This window comes from Rattus norvegicus, chromosome 7 (genome assembly GCF_036323735.1).
Source record: "Rattus norvegicus strain BN/NHsdMcwi chromosome 7, GRCr8, whole genome shotgun sequence".
NCBI lineage: Eukaryota > Metazoa > Chordata > Mammalia > Rodentia > Muridae > Rattus > Rattus norvegicus.
Window position 1 is genome coordinate 130,539,169 of NC_086025.1, and position 14,698 is coordinate 130,553,866.

General features: G+C 45.8%; 1 long non-coding RNA gene across 1 annotated transcript; it reads right to left on the reverse strand.

The window, feature by feature from the left end:
- Window positions 1-6,389: 6,389 nt before the first annotated feature.
- Window positions 6,390-12,646, reverse strand: LOC120093728 (uncharacterized). Its single transcript, XR_005487392.2, has 3 exons — window positions 12,548-12,646; window positions 11,971-12,076; window positions 6,390-7,821 (listed from the first exon to the last, which is right to left on the reverse strand). It is a non-coding gene; the product is annotated as an uncharacterized LOC120093728 (long non-coding RNA).
- Window positions 12,647-14,698: the final 2,052 nt, after the last annotated feature.

Consider the following 14,698-nt stretch of genomic DNA (forward strand, 5'->3'; position numbering starts at 1 on the left):
TGCCACCACTGCATGGAACTGGCCCCAAGAGAGAGGCCATGCACACGTCAGGCAGAGGGGTGGGGCTACCCAAGCCCACTGGAGCTCAGGTGATGCTACCTAGATATTGAGCAAGAAGCTGCAGGGTTCAGTGTGTTTGTCCCGCCATGTTTAGGTCCTGCTTTGTTGAGTCTTTTATCCCGATGACTTCATTCCTCCCGTTTAGAACAGCAATCACTGTGCTGTGCTATTGTATAACAGAAGTGGGCTGCTTGTGTTTGATTTTTACAAAGCATCACAGGAGACTTTGGACTGTGCGCTCTTAGGCAGCATCAGAACTGCTAAGGCTAGGGAGACTTCTGAAGTTGTACAGTGTGCGTTTTACATTATGAAATGGCTGTGGGCCTATGGCGCCTGGGGCAGAAAGGTATGAGTCAAATGTGAACTATCTGCCACAGGCTATTGTATGTGGACACTTGGTCCCCAGCTGGTAATTGTTTTGGGGGGACCTTGGGAACCTTCGAAAGAGTTGTGGGGCTTGGTTGGTGGAAATAATTCACTGAGGATGGGACCTGAGAGGCAAAGCCTGCCTCTGTGGTTCTGTTTCCTGGTCTGCTCAGATGTGAGAGGTCCCAGTCATGCTCTGCAGCTGCCAGGAACTCCCATCATTCCTGCCCCACCATATTCAAATACATTCTTGAGAAGTAGGCTATAATAGAGTCTTCCAGAGAGAGACAGAGAGACAGAGACAGAGAGAGAGAGAGAGAGACAGAGAGAGAGAAAGAGAGAGACAGAGAGAGAGAGAGACAGAGAGAGACAGAGACAGAGAGAGACAGAGACACAGAGACAGAGAAGAAAAACTATAAAGAGACATTTCGACATGCACATGGTAAATAAACACACAAAACACACCATTAGCCACAAAAGGAAATTCAAATCAAGATTAAAATAAGAAAATACTGTGACTGTGCCCAAAGCTGGTGATGACACAGAGAAACTCAACCTCTCCTACATGGCTGTATGAGATGCAGACACTCAGGACAATAAGTTTTCAGTTTCTTAGAAAACTAAACACCCAACTGTGGCAATGCCACATGATTGTCATGGTTTATCCCAGAGAATAAAGGTGTGTATGTTTGCCCCCAAACCTATACATATCTGTTAATAACACCATAGTCATTTGTAACAGTTAAAAACAGGAGAGACCAAAATCGTCTTATTGAGTAATCGGGTCAACTGTGTTCCCTCAATGCCACAGAATACTATTTATTCAGCAGTAACAAAGTTCTTTCGAAAAGGCCTCCACCAGCTTCCATCTTGCCCCGGTCTCAAACCTCTCATGCTTTCTCTCATTCTCAAGGGTAGAGGTGCAGATCTGCCACAGAAATCCATTCTTCTCACCTAAAAGAAATCCAGTGGGAATCCAGACAGACACGGCTGCATGTCAGTCACTGAGGGCCCAGGCCTCTGCCAGTTTGTCCCTCTTCTGCTCCTGGTGTAACGAGTGCGAAGTTTCCAGTTATTGCATCCATTTTCAAAGCCAGCCTAGATAAGGGAAGTGTGAGAAAAGCATGAACTCTCTCCACATGTTCAGCCTTTAACATTGCAACTCGACATTATCGTCCACCACAAATGACACTCAAGAACAACAAAATTGAGTTAACATACACAAGAAAAGAAAACACTCCAAACTCTTGTTTTAGCCGCTATTCTATTGCTGTGAGGAGGCACCATGATCAGGGCAGCTTATAGCAGAAAACATTTATTAGGAACTTGCTTAGAGTTTCAGAGGGTTAATCCATGGTCATTGTTGTGGGAGCATGGCCACAGGCCGGCAGGCAGGAGGACACTGGAGCGGTAGCTGAGAGCCCACATCTGATCTGCAAGTTTTGGGGGACAGGGAAAGGAGGGAAGATTGAAGAAAAGAGAAGAGAGGAGAGGAGAGGGGGAGGGGGCTGGCATGGGCTCTGGAAATCTCAGAGCCCACCGCTGCTGACCTACCAGATCCAACAAGGCCACATTTCCTAATTCTCCATAAAATAACTCCACCAACTGGGAACCAAACATCCAAATATATTAATTAGCTTATCAGACCATGTCTTAGTCGGGGTTTCTATTCCTGCATAAAACATCATGACCAAGAAGCAAGTTGGGGAGGAAAGGGTTTATTCAGCTCACACTTCCACATTGCTGTTCATCACCAAAGGAAGTCAGGACTGGAACTCAAGCAGGTCAGGAAGCAGGAGCTGATGCAGAGGCCGTGGAGGGATGTTACTTACTGGCTTGCTTCCCCTGGCTTGCTCAGCTTGCTTTCTTATAGAATCCAAGACTACCAGCCCAGGGATGGTACCGCCCATAATTGACCCTCCCACCCTTGATCACTAGTTGAGAAAATGCCTTCCAGCTGGATCTCAAGGAGGCATTTCCTCAATGGAGGCTGCTTTCTATGGTAACTCCAGCTTGTATCAGGTTGACACACAAAACCAGCCAGTTCAAGCCATTTGCATTCAAATCAGCATAACTCCCATGATATGTTAAGTAAATGTACAATTCTGTGTTAGGCAGAAGTCACAGATAACCTGGGGAACATGTGGCATCTGCTCAAGAGAAAATTTCCGAAACACTGTTGGCTTCTGTGCCATTGGTCAAAACTGATCACATGACCATTCCTGCAAGGATGTTGGGAAATGGTCTTTTGGTTGGATGGTAACATAAGTAGTTAAAACCTGAGGTTTTGTTGTTTGACAGCAATGAGCCAGCTAGTGAGGAGGTTGGATCTTGTATAATTTGTGGTATTTAAGAATAGCTCCATCTTTTTACTATCACATTTTACAAAAGCATATAACTTTATGAACTTTAAGGCATGGTGCCTTAGTTAGGGTTTCACTGCTGTGAAGAGACACCATGACCACAGCAACTCTTATAAAGGAAAACGTTTCGTTGTGGCTGGCTTACAGTTTCAGAGGTTCAGTCCATCATGGTGGGAAGCAGGGCAATGTGCAGGCAGGCATGTGTACTGAAAGACCTGAGAGTTCTACATCTTGATCCAAAGGCAGCAGAAGGAGATTGTGAACCTCACTGGGTGTAGCTTGAGCATAGGAGACCTCCAAGCCCAACCCTTCAGTGACACACTTCCTCTAACAAGGCCACACCTCCTAATAGTGCCACTCCCTATGGCCCAAGCATTCAGACACATGAGTTGGTGGGGGAGCAAGGGGGATACCGATTCAAACCACCACCCATGGTAAAGGTCCCTTCAAGGACTTTGGACAGGCCTGTTTAAGTGAGGAGCCTTTGGACTCAGGCTTCTGAGCAGGAGATTTACTTAGCTCACAGAAAAGATACTGTGTTTCAGAGCGGAGCCACAATCCTTAACACTCCATCACTCTTAAAACAGTGCCATTTCTTTTGAAATGAAACAAAATGTCCCCCTCTAACTTTTCATTTCTTTATGGAAACAGAAATTTCAAATGTGAATCACTCCCCGATAGCAAACAACTTAAATTCCCTGAGGCTCACTCTTTCTAATCTGGAAAACAGAGACTAATATCACCACCATGGCCCTTAAATGGAATTGTATACATCCCACGAAGAGAGGCATGAGCTTGTCACATAAAAACACTGAAGCAGGCAGGAGGCAGGGAAGTCCCAGGGAAAGGTACAGCTTTGGAAATGACTGGAATATTTCTCATCCAAAGCCAAGGAGAAGGAGGGACTTCTGAGTCCCCCCTATGCATCAGTGTCAGCTGTAGATCGGGCACTCTCCGTATCAGTCAACAAATCATGCACATTCATAAGGGAACATCTCCAAAGCCTGCCAAGTGACAAACCACCCTGCTTTGTAGAGGTGCCCTCGGGAAACGAGTCGCTCTGAGAGAGCCAGGTGACAGCATATATCACCTCTGCTCTTCTACAATCTCTTGACTCGGTGCAACTCCTTTTGATTTCTCATCCAGATGTAGCAGAGATGAATGGCCAGGCCCTCGCTGGGTTTATGTGGCTTGGAAAGAGCCTACTGCCAAGATGGGGAAAGTACTTCTGTAGAAGGGACACACAACTGTCTGGGGGCTTGTGACATCCCTAGTCAGTATCCAGCCAGCAACGGGACTCGCTGACTGCTTATTGTTTATAAAGTGCAATCATGTCCTTCGGTAGACGGAAAAGAAGCCACCACAGAGCTGGGCAAAGTAAAGAGCACCCATGTCCTAAAACATGGGACAGCCTTTTAAAGGTGTGTGGTGTGTGTGTGTGTGTGTGTGTGTGTGTGTGTGTGTGTGTGTTTGTGTGTGTATGTATGTGTGTATGTGTCTGTGTGTGTGTGTCTGTGTCTGTGTGTCTGTGTGTCTGTGTGTCTGTGTGTGTATCTGTGTTTGTGTCTGTGTGTCTGTGTGTGTGTATCTGTGTGTGTGTCTGTGTCTGTGTGTGTGTGTGTATGTCTGTGTCTGTGTGTGTATGTCTGTATGTGTGTGTATGTGTCTGTGTGTCTGTGTATCTGTATGTGTTTGTGTGTGTCTGTGTATCTGTGTATGTGTCTGTGTCTATGTGTGTATGTGTCTATGTCTGTGTGTATATGTGTATGTGTGTGTATGCATGTATGTGTGTGTGTGTGTGTGTGTGTGTGTGTGTGTGTGTGTGTATTGTTAAGTGATTACTCCAGAAGTAAATTAGGACTTAATAACAACCCGATGAACTGATGAGAAGTCAGACCAAAGAGGGTATCAGGTTAGGAAGGGAAGGAGCCAAGTTAGCCTATAGAATTTTACCAAAGAGGAACTATCTAAGGTAACTTAGCAAGTGGTTCGATTGTGTGGGAAGAGAGAAGAAGAAATGACAGACAGGCAAGCCGGTTACAGAGCGTGCATGGCCAGAGATGCAAGGTAGGTAAAGAATAGGTGGCATAGAACAGACTGTGTGGCTGAAGAGGAGACTGTGAAGTCACAGTTAAGATTCAGGAAAGAGGGCTGGAGAGATGGCTCAGCAGTTAAGAGTACCCGACTGCTCTTCCAGAGGTCATGAGTTCAATTCCCAGCAACCACATGGTGGCTCACAACCATCTGTAAGGAGATCCGATGCCCTCTTCTGGTGTATCTGAAGACAGCTACAGTGTACTTATATATATAATAAATAAAATAAATCTTTAAAAAAAAAAAAAGATTCGGGAAAGAAGCTGGGTGTGGTGGTACAAGTCTGCATTCCCCGAACTCAGGAGATAAGGCAGGCGGATCCTGAGTTTCTGTCTAGCCTGGGCTACACTGTGGCTCACTGTCTGGAAAACATAAGGTGTGGGGATTTGCATAGTCCAGTATACTCAGATATGTCTAGAACATACAAGTACTGAAAATTTTATTTTTGTGTGTGTGTGTGTGTGTGTGTGTGTGTGTGTGTGTGTGTGTTGCATGGCTATTGCAATTGTACGCAGGCTGGTCTGAACTCACTGGGTAGCCAAAATAGCCCCAAACTCATGATAGTCCCCTGACCCCAGCTGTCTGGACACAAAGATTACAGCTCTGAGCTTGGTCTTTTTTTTTTTTTTTTTTTTTTGGTTCTTTTTTTCAGAGGTGGGGACCGAACCCAGGGCCTTGTGCCTCCTAGGTAAGTGCTCTACCACTGAGCTAAATCCCCAGCCCCCTGAGCTTGGTCTTTAAAAGGATTTAGCACCTACTACTAAAGACATTTGAATGACAAGATGAGAAATTATTTCCAAATAAGACTAGCAGAATGTTTTTTTGTTAGTCTTGTTGGTTGGTTTTACGAACATTTAATAGTTTTTTCCTTTTTGTTCTTGGTTGACAGTGTCCTACCAGTCTATCCTTGAACTTGTGGACTCCCTGTCTCTCCCTCCCGAGTGTTAGGATTACACTCATAAATTTTCATGATGAAAATGTGATGTCTTAGTTTTTCTAAGACACCCTTTGTTCAGGGTCACAGAGACCAAGATTTCCTCACAAAATCCAGCCATCAGAGAAGGTACATCCCTGTCATTCAGTCTGCCAACCACAGATGACTCTAACACTCTCCTTGCCTCCCGAATCTTGGTGTACAGACTTGGTTTGCCCTCAGGGCTCGCTTTTCTCAACCCAATGCTGTTTTCACAGAAAATGCCTTCGAAAGGTCTGGAGAGATGGCTCAGCAGGTAAAACACAGGGAGAGTGTGCCAGCCTGAGTTTAAATCCCGTACAAGCATGGGTGGAGGCTTAGATGGGAATCAGACTTGAGACCATTTGTGTCACATCCAGGCAAAGAAGCTGGCTGTGTGCCCTGCCTGTGTCCTGAATTTTTTTCTGTGGCTGAGTTAGAAGGCAATGGACTGATGAATTTGGCAGAAGACATTTTCAGACAGACAAACATCCAGATCGAAGCACGGTTACTACTCAGTACTTTTAGGCCAGTTGACCACAAAGGAGGGGAGATGGGAGGGAGCGGGTGGAATTTATTTTTAAATAAGAACAGTGACCTGGAAAGGAATGAGAACTTGTGTAAAGTTGTGAGCAGAGCAGGACAAATCAGGTCAAAGTAGCTACAGGTGCTGAAGAGGCACTGTTAGAGGGAACCTGAGAACTTAACACCAAGGTGATAGAAAAGGTTAAGGGCAAAATCAAACCAAACCAAACCAAAAACCAAAAACAAGCACAAACAAAAAACACTTATCCCAGTTTCCAGGGTATAAAACAGAAACGTCATTTTAAAAGGGGGTATCTGGACATCGGACGTTGCAGAAGGGGTTCCCTCCTTGAGCAGGGCTACCTTAGGGAAATATTTGTCCCAGTTCATTCTCAAAGGCCCTCAGACAGAACTGCAGCTGTGGTCCAAGGCACTCAGGCTACATCCTAAGGTGACTGCAGACAGCAGAGCTTGGCTATGAGGTCCGGGTACTGCAGGCACGCATGCTGCAAGGGTTGCAGGACTGTGGATGCTCGAACCCACAGACCATGAGAAAACAAATTGTAAGGCCAAAGAATGTGTATGGGGAAAGCCCTCAGAGAGGCCAATGTTGGAGATGCTAAGAACACGAGAAGTTACCAGCCCCAAGGTACTGAGTAGAGCTAGTCAGGAAAGAAGCTGTGTGTGCAACAGAGCTGTAGAGGTGGGGCTACCCAAGGCCATGGGAATCCAGGTTATGCCACCAGAAACCAGACAATGGTGTGGAGATGCAGCATTTGTTGTTTGCTCTGAAGGGGTTCGGTTTTGCTTTTGTCTTGACCTCTCCCTCCCCTTGAGAACAATGAGGTTTACTTGGTGCCATTGTGTGCTGACTGTGATAAACTGGTTTGGATTTTTCCATCAGCTCACAGTTAAAGGGTCAGTTTTTGTCTCAGAAGAGACCTTGGATATTTTCGCCATGATAAGTTTAAGGTGGAGAGAGGTTCTGGAGTCCTGTGGAAGCATTTCTGCATTCGGAGCTGACCTCCAGTCCACAGGGGCCAGGGATGGAATGCTATGGTTTGAGTGCAAGGAATTCCCCCACAGGCTCACGTTATTTGGACACTTCGGGGAGCTTTTGGAATGTTCTGGAGACTGATGGTTCTCTTCAGGCAGGGGGTTCACTGGGTAGTTTGAAGCCTTCCAGACGCCGTGAGCAAGAGGGTTCTGAGGCTCCGTGTGGGGAAATGGCCACCCCAGGGGCCTGTTCTTTAGGTTTCTGAACAAGAATTCTCATTCCTCTGTCTTGTTTCACTTAGCCCTGACGGAATGGAGGGAGGATAGTTCACCTCTCAAAGGTCAACTTTTGAGAGGCCAAGACTGCCCACTTTCAACATTCTCTGAAGCACAAATCTTCTCTCTTCTCTCTTCTCTCTCTCTCTCTCTCTCTCTCTCTCTCTCTCTCTCTCTCTCTCTCTTATTCTGCAAAAGAATAGAGAATTATTAAAGTAATCTTTATTCACTTAAACATCAGAGCCTGACTTTGTAGTGTGGCCCAGAAATATCCACAACAAATTATTTTATCTTCAACATCATACAGTCTCCCCCTCCCCATTAACCCCCCACCGCGTGTCTCCTCCAAGAAAGGTTATGGCTGGATTATATAAGACACTGTCTTTAAAAACTAAATTAATAAGAATGCGGCATCCTCACAGAGTAAGTTTCTTCTGTTTCAAGGTACATTCTGTGGCTGGGGGAACTGTAAAGAATTCTGAATTAATTCAGCTGAAGCAATACATCTCTGGGCTTCCAATAAATGGGATTTTTTCCTACTGTGGAGAGCTGGCTGTGTGACTCATGGCTTTGAGCCCCTAAAGAAAATGATGGGAAATGGTCTCTGATGAGTCATTTCGTATTGGGACAGTGTGTTCCCCAGAACATGCAGGTAAGTGCCAGGTAAGTAGTGAGATCTAACTTTTAGTACAGTCCCCTGAAAAAAGAGGCAGAAACACAGAGAATGAGAGACAGAGACGAGAAAGACAAAGAAGAGATTCTGAGAAGGCAGAAGATTCGAGAAGTGCAATCAATACAGGAAGTGCAAACGTCTCTGAGGCCTCGTGGACTGGGTGCATAGGTACTGACTCCTAGTGAGAACCTGTGCGGTAGACAGTCCTGGGTACACTGGACAGAAAACACACACGAGTTTTGGTGCGAGTCTGGTCTCAAGGGATTCCTGGTTTAATCACCGCTCGTATCAGAATCAGTTGGGATACAAATGAGGCTACCATAGCAGTTCCTTGTGGCAAGGGAGATAGACTGGACAACGCCAGCCTCTTCAGGGAAAGTCAGGAAGACGTGCAGAGACAACAAAAAGACCTGTGCATTGACAAGCGTCTGCAGATCCAGGTGGGAAGAGAATCGCAGCCACCAAGAGCAGTCAGCCAGAGAGGAACTGTAAGGAAAGGGATGGGCACTGTAGACGGGATTCACTGGAGGTTTTAATGTGAGAGGCTCTCCTTGCAGGGCAGTTAAATCCCCAGTGTAAACAGCTTTACAAGGGGATTAAGGAGTTAGGATTATATTTACAGTTTATGGGTAACACAAGAGTCTCATAGAGCTTTAAAAGAGAGAAAACATAAAAGTGTTTGCATTTGCAAAGAAATGACCCACTGTGGGGAGAGAACTAGACATGGGCTGCTAGAAGCTGTGTGTGTGTGTGCGTGGTGGTGTGTGGTGTGGTGTGTGTGTGTGTGTGTGTGTGATGTGTGTATTATGTGTGTGTGTGATGTGTGTGTGTGTGGTATATGTGGTGTGTGGTGTGGTGTGTGTGATGTGTGTGTTATGTGTGTGTGATGTGTGTGTATGTGTGTGTTACATATGTGTGTGTGTGTGGTGTGTGGTATGTGGTGTGTGTGGTATGTGGTGTGTGTGTGTGTGTGTGGTGTGTGGTGTGTGTGTGTGTGTGGTGTGTGGTGTGTGTGTGTGATGGCTCGATGGGTAAGGCCACCTGCTGTCAAACCTGAGGACCTAAGTTTCATTCCTAGTACAAAATGGTTGAAAGAGAGAACCAACCGCCACAAGCCATCCTCCGACCTCTGTGTATATATATTATAAAAGATCCTAACGCCTTACTATAACATATGACCTTCTAGACTATGAACATTAACCTCACAGGTACAAGCCAAGCCATGCCGCACCACACGGTTTGCCAACTGGTGATAGCACACCGTTCAGTACAAAGCTGACCGAAGCATCTGTCCGACTCGATTCACGTCTTACCCCAGCACTGAAGGCTGTGTGTGAGACCTGAGGGAATGAATCTCTAAACCAAGTTCCGTGTCTGAAAGTAAATCACGCCCAATGTCGTTACACAGGGCGCAGAAGGTCAGTGCTGCAAAAATGCCTAGAATGCAGCAGGCACATCACAGATGTAACGGTTCCGTGGAACTGGGATGGTTTTCCTTCTCTGCAGGATTCTGGGTTCTCAGCCTTCTAATAAATCAAAGGTGGGTTCCCTGCAGTTGAGCTTTATAGGACATCTTATCCCGGAACACTCTGACTGAAAAATGGCCCAACAGCAGCTCTCAAAGACTTGGTGATTTGCTTCCAAGAGAAAAAGCCAGGTGTGACTCAGGAATTAATCTGAATGTGTTGATGATGAAGTTGCTTCCAGTCTAAGAATTAATTCACAGGGGAAGTGGGATGTTGAGCAAGCAATGAGTAAATTTAGAGGCGCACGCAGCTTTAAATTTACACACACACACCCAGACACACTCACATACACACACTCACACACTGTGTCACACACTCACACATACATACTCTCACACACTCACACTTAGACACACTCACACACTCTCTCATAGACACACACACACTCTCACACACACACAATCACACACTCACATACTCTCTCCCACACACACTCTCACACTCACACATATATACCCTCACACACACTCACACTCAGACTCACACACACACTCTCTCACACACACAATCACACACACTCACACTCACAATACTCTCTCTCACACACACTCTCACACCCTCAGACACACTCACACACACACTCTCACAGACACTCTCTCTCACACACTCTCACATTCAGACACACAATCACACACACACTCACACACAAGCACTCTCTCCCACTCTCTCTCTCATACACAGACACACTAACATACTCACACACACAATCACACACACTCTCACACTCAGACACACTCATATACACACACTCTCTCACTCTCACACACACAGACACACAGATAAAGACATACACACACACACTAAAACAATGCGTATGCACACTTGGTCTTTTCCTCTGCAGCCTTCCTGGAGAGCAGGGACAGCATATGCTTCAGTGCAGAGCATTCTTCTTCTTGTCAGAAGCACTCCACAGTGAGAAGTGCGGCAGGCATTTCTGAAGGACATTGAAGAAGCCTAGGAGACAGAAAGCCCAAACCGCCCCTGGCTCCCAATCGCCAGTTGTTTCAGCCTCCCCCTTCCCCCCTTTTCTATAACAAGTTTTATTTCTGCTTGAAGTTTCCAAATCAGACCACAGTTACTCTGTTTCTCAATTCTGTCAATCACACAAAGCCCAACAAGGTCCATCTCGGTGGGGTTGGCAATTCTAGACAGTTCAGAAGATGCTCACTATCCACCATCACACCCCTCTCCCAGGCGAGTCTCTAGAACTTTGGTACCCTGGAGGCTGGAGGGAACCACGTTACATGTGATACAGTGTATCCTTTGATTTGGAGACCAGACAAAAGCCCTTCCCAGAGGCAGGAGTGCTGGAACCAGTGAGCCATTTGGAAACTTCTATTTAGTTCTATTTATTTCTAAGTCATCTTAAAAAACTAGCTTACAGGGTCCTGTTTGGAAGCTGGACTCTGAAGTCTAAATAGTAGAAGTTTTGAGCTTCATCGTTGCAGACCCAGCTCTGCACAGCTGCTCTGGAGTGGAAACAAGGGGACCCGTGATTCTGAGAACACAGGACCTACGTGGTTGGAGGAACCAGCTGTTACAATTTGTCCTCTGCTGCCCGCCATGTAAGTGTTCAACACACATACACACACACACACACACACACACACACACACACACACACACACACCATAGATAAACGTGATAAGAAAAAAGAGGCAAGGAAGTCTCTGAAAGGCTGCTTATCTCTGAGCTGTTGGATGGAGAGCTATAGGTTTGGGGTGTAGCAGATTTGAAACACAACCAAAGATATCTGAATCCTTTAAGGAAAAACCCAGAATGTCACTTCATTTCTACCCAGAGTTGAAAAGCATAAGACCTACTGATTTGTGAAAATTCACAGTGACGGTTGAAATAACGTTTGTGGGGAGACATGGCATTTCCCGGTTGTCATGACAACCCTGCCTCCTTTCTCAGCTGCTGTGTTCATTCAGGTGTTGCACCTAATTTAGGATTTGACTTGCAAGCTGACAAAAAGACTGAGATGTGGGAAGATCTACCTGTCCTATCAATTAAGACCGCGTGCAAATGCAAATCCAGAAAAGATGCTCAAATGCAGCAGAAGTGTTTACCCAGGCAGCGGTTTCCATGGAGATCCTATTCCCAAGACAGCACTGTCAAAAACAAGGATTTACTCACCAAGATCAGACAGAGGAGGGCATTTCTGTAATGCAGGTGTGGCCTGGGCACTGGGTGTCTGGTTATTTTCCTGTGGTTCGCTTGCCCAGTTTTCATTGGCGCCCAGCTGAATGACAGACAGATAATTAAGTTCTGTTTTTCAACCCTGAGATAAGATTAGACTTAGTAATGGGGATCCAAATTTTTAAGTGGGAAGGGAGCGCAAAGAACTTCGAGATGGAGCCTCATTTTCCAAACACTGAAGGAGCTGAGGAGACACGTAGCTGGGGTCACTGAACCCACCAGAGCCAGAGTCCAGACTGATGTCCCCACAGCTCCCATGGAACCTCTGTGCTCACTGCATCCAAACGCTGGTACCAGCCCTACTGGTGGAGAGACCTTCAAGTCCTCCTGAAATTAAGACTTGAGTTGTCCTCACTGAGACAAGGGCACCAGAAAGTCACCCCGAGAGTCACCGGAAAAACTAAGCTTGTATAAACATGATAAATATTCCTAATCTCCAATGTGAGTTTAGGTCCCCTCCGGTTACATGCACAGACACATGAGTACGCGACGTGAAGAATTAAACAGGACCCACACATGAAAAATGTTTCCCCATGAAATTTCCTCCACCGAGCATTGATCTTCTTCACTGGAATCCTAGGCTGTGAGCAATCCCTAGCTGGTATAAACAGAGGCTACTATGACGTAATGACGTAAGAACCTTGCATGTTCTTTTTTTTTTTTTTTTTTTTTTTTTTTTTTTTTTTTTTTTTTTTTGAGCTGAGGACCGAACCCAGGGCCTTGCGCTTGCTAGGCAAGTGCTCTACCACTGAGCTAAATCCCCAACCCTTGCGTGTTCTTTTTGTTACCCTTCAACTGATTAGCCAGATCCCTTACACTTACTTGCCTGTCATCTCCCCTCTCTTGGGAGATTTTCTACTTGAAAAAAAAATTAATTCTAGACAGCATCTCCCTAACGCGATGAGTAAAAGAGCTTTTGTGTCTTCATAAGAAGTTTGTCTTTGTTTCCCGTATTTGTGTGCATTTTAGTCTTTTTCCTCTCAAAAGCACTGGGATATGAGTATTTTAAAGCTATAACGACTCTGTGCAATTATTTCCTCAACGGGAAACAGGACAGTTGTCAGGTTAATGTTGGAACTGGGCTGGAAGCTGGGTCAGTGCTTAAGAACTCTGGCCACCTCAAGTTCTATGTCCGGTACTTACATGGCGGCTCAGGGTCTCACGCCCTCTACTGGCCTCTGTGAGCACTGCATGCATGTGGCAGACAAACATCCACACAGGCAAAACAACTATACCCTTAAAATAGCACACCTAAAATAAAAGTTTAAAAAATTGTAGCTGAAACCTCTGAGAGGACATGATGCCATGGCTCTATATAAGTCGGGGAAAGGCTTTACGGGGAGCGCGCTTTTGTCGTAGCGAGGGTTTGAGCGCACACTGGAAACGGAAAAGGAAAGATTGCACTTGCTGCAAAACTGGGGGAGAGAAAGAAAATAAGGAGGAAGGGAGACAAAAGGCACAGGGTACTTGCAATAGGAAAGGCGTGCATGTAGGACGCCCTTCGCACACCGCAGAGAAGGTTTCAATTTGAGGAACTTACTGAGCACTGACTTCCTCAGTCCTTGCAGGGAGGCGGGGAATCTTCTAATTTTTCCTTTCTTGGTCAGAGACAGGCCCTTTCCCAAACAGAGCCTAAAAGGTCACTCAATCTCCCCACCTCCTTGCAGCTAGAGTGCAGGGGTGCATCTTGGACGTAACTCCATAGATGGTCATGCCCAGGATTAGGTATTTAAGGCTACAGTGTATCAGGAAACTGACTCTCTGGGGAAAACAGAACTAGAGTGTTGGTTGATGCCCACAGTGTAAATGACTCCCATTGTGCATGATTTCAAGTTACAAACTCGTTAACAATGAGTTCCAGAGGGTTTAACAGCCTCTTCTGCCTTCCTTGGGAATCGGGCATGCATGTGGTACACAGACAAAATACCCACGGGTGGTTTTTTTAAAGTTACCTCAGGAGAACAGGGTTACAAGTAGAAAAGGTTTAACAAGCCCTGGGTAGAGTAGAATCTGACACACCTTTTCATAAGGAGTCGATTTCTTTTTATGGGTCTATCTCTTAAGGAATTTGCTTTTGATAACTGCAGTCTAAAACCTTTAGGTTATAACTACAGAAAGGGGGACAGAGAGAGAGAGAGACAGAGAGAGACAGAGAGAGAAGGGAGAGACAAAGAGAGGGGAGAGAGAGAGAAGGGAGAGACAGAGAGAGATTAAGAGAGAGGGGGAGAGGGAGAGGGAAAGGAGAGAGGGGAAAGAGGGAAAGGGGGAAGGGAGAGGGGAGGGGGAGAGGGAGATGTGGACAGACAGAAACAGACAGTACTGGCGATGCCTTGAAGTAAACTTCCTCCCTCAGCGTCTTCTGCTTGAATAACCCAAGCCACAAGTATGTTCCTCCCTCTCCAGCTTTAATATTCTGCACAGTGAAATCAGCAATTGTCTTCTGTTTACCATCAGCATAGACAAGATCACAGCCAAAATGAGAAGATATGGACAGCTTAAGAAATGTGGCAACACAGAGAGCGATGCACTCTGGCTCTACTTTGCAGTCTGTGCAGGTCTGAGGGCTTGCAGACACGAGAATCCACTCCATTAGGGTGACATAAAATACATTCACTAAAGGATATTAGAAAGCTCACAGAAAGAATCACTCTACATCCTGGAGGAA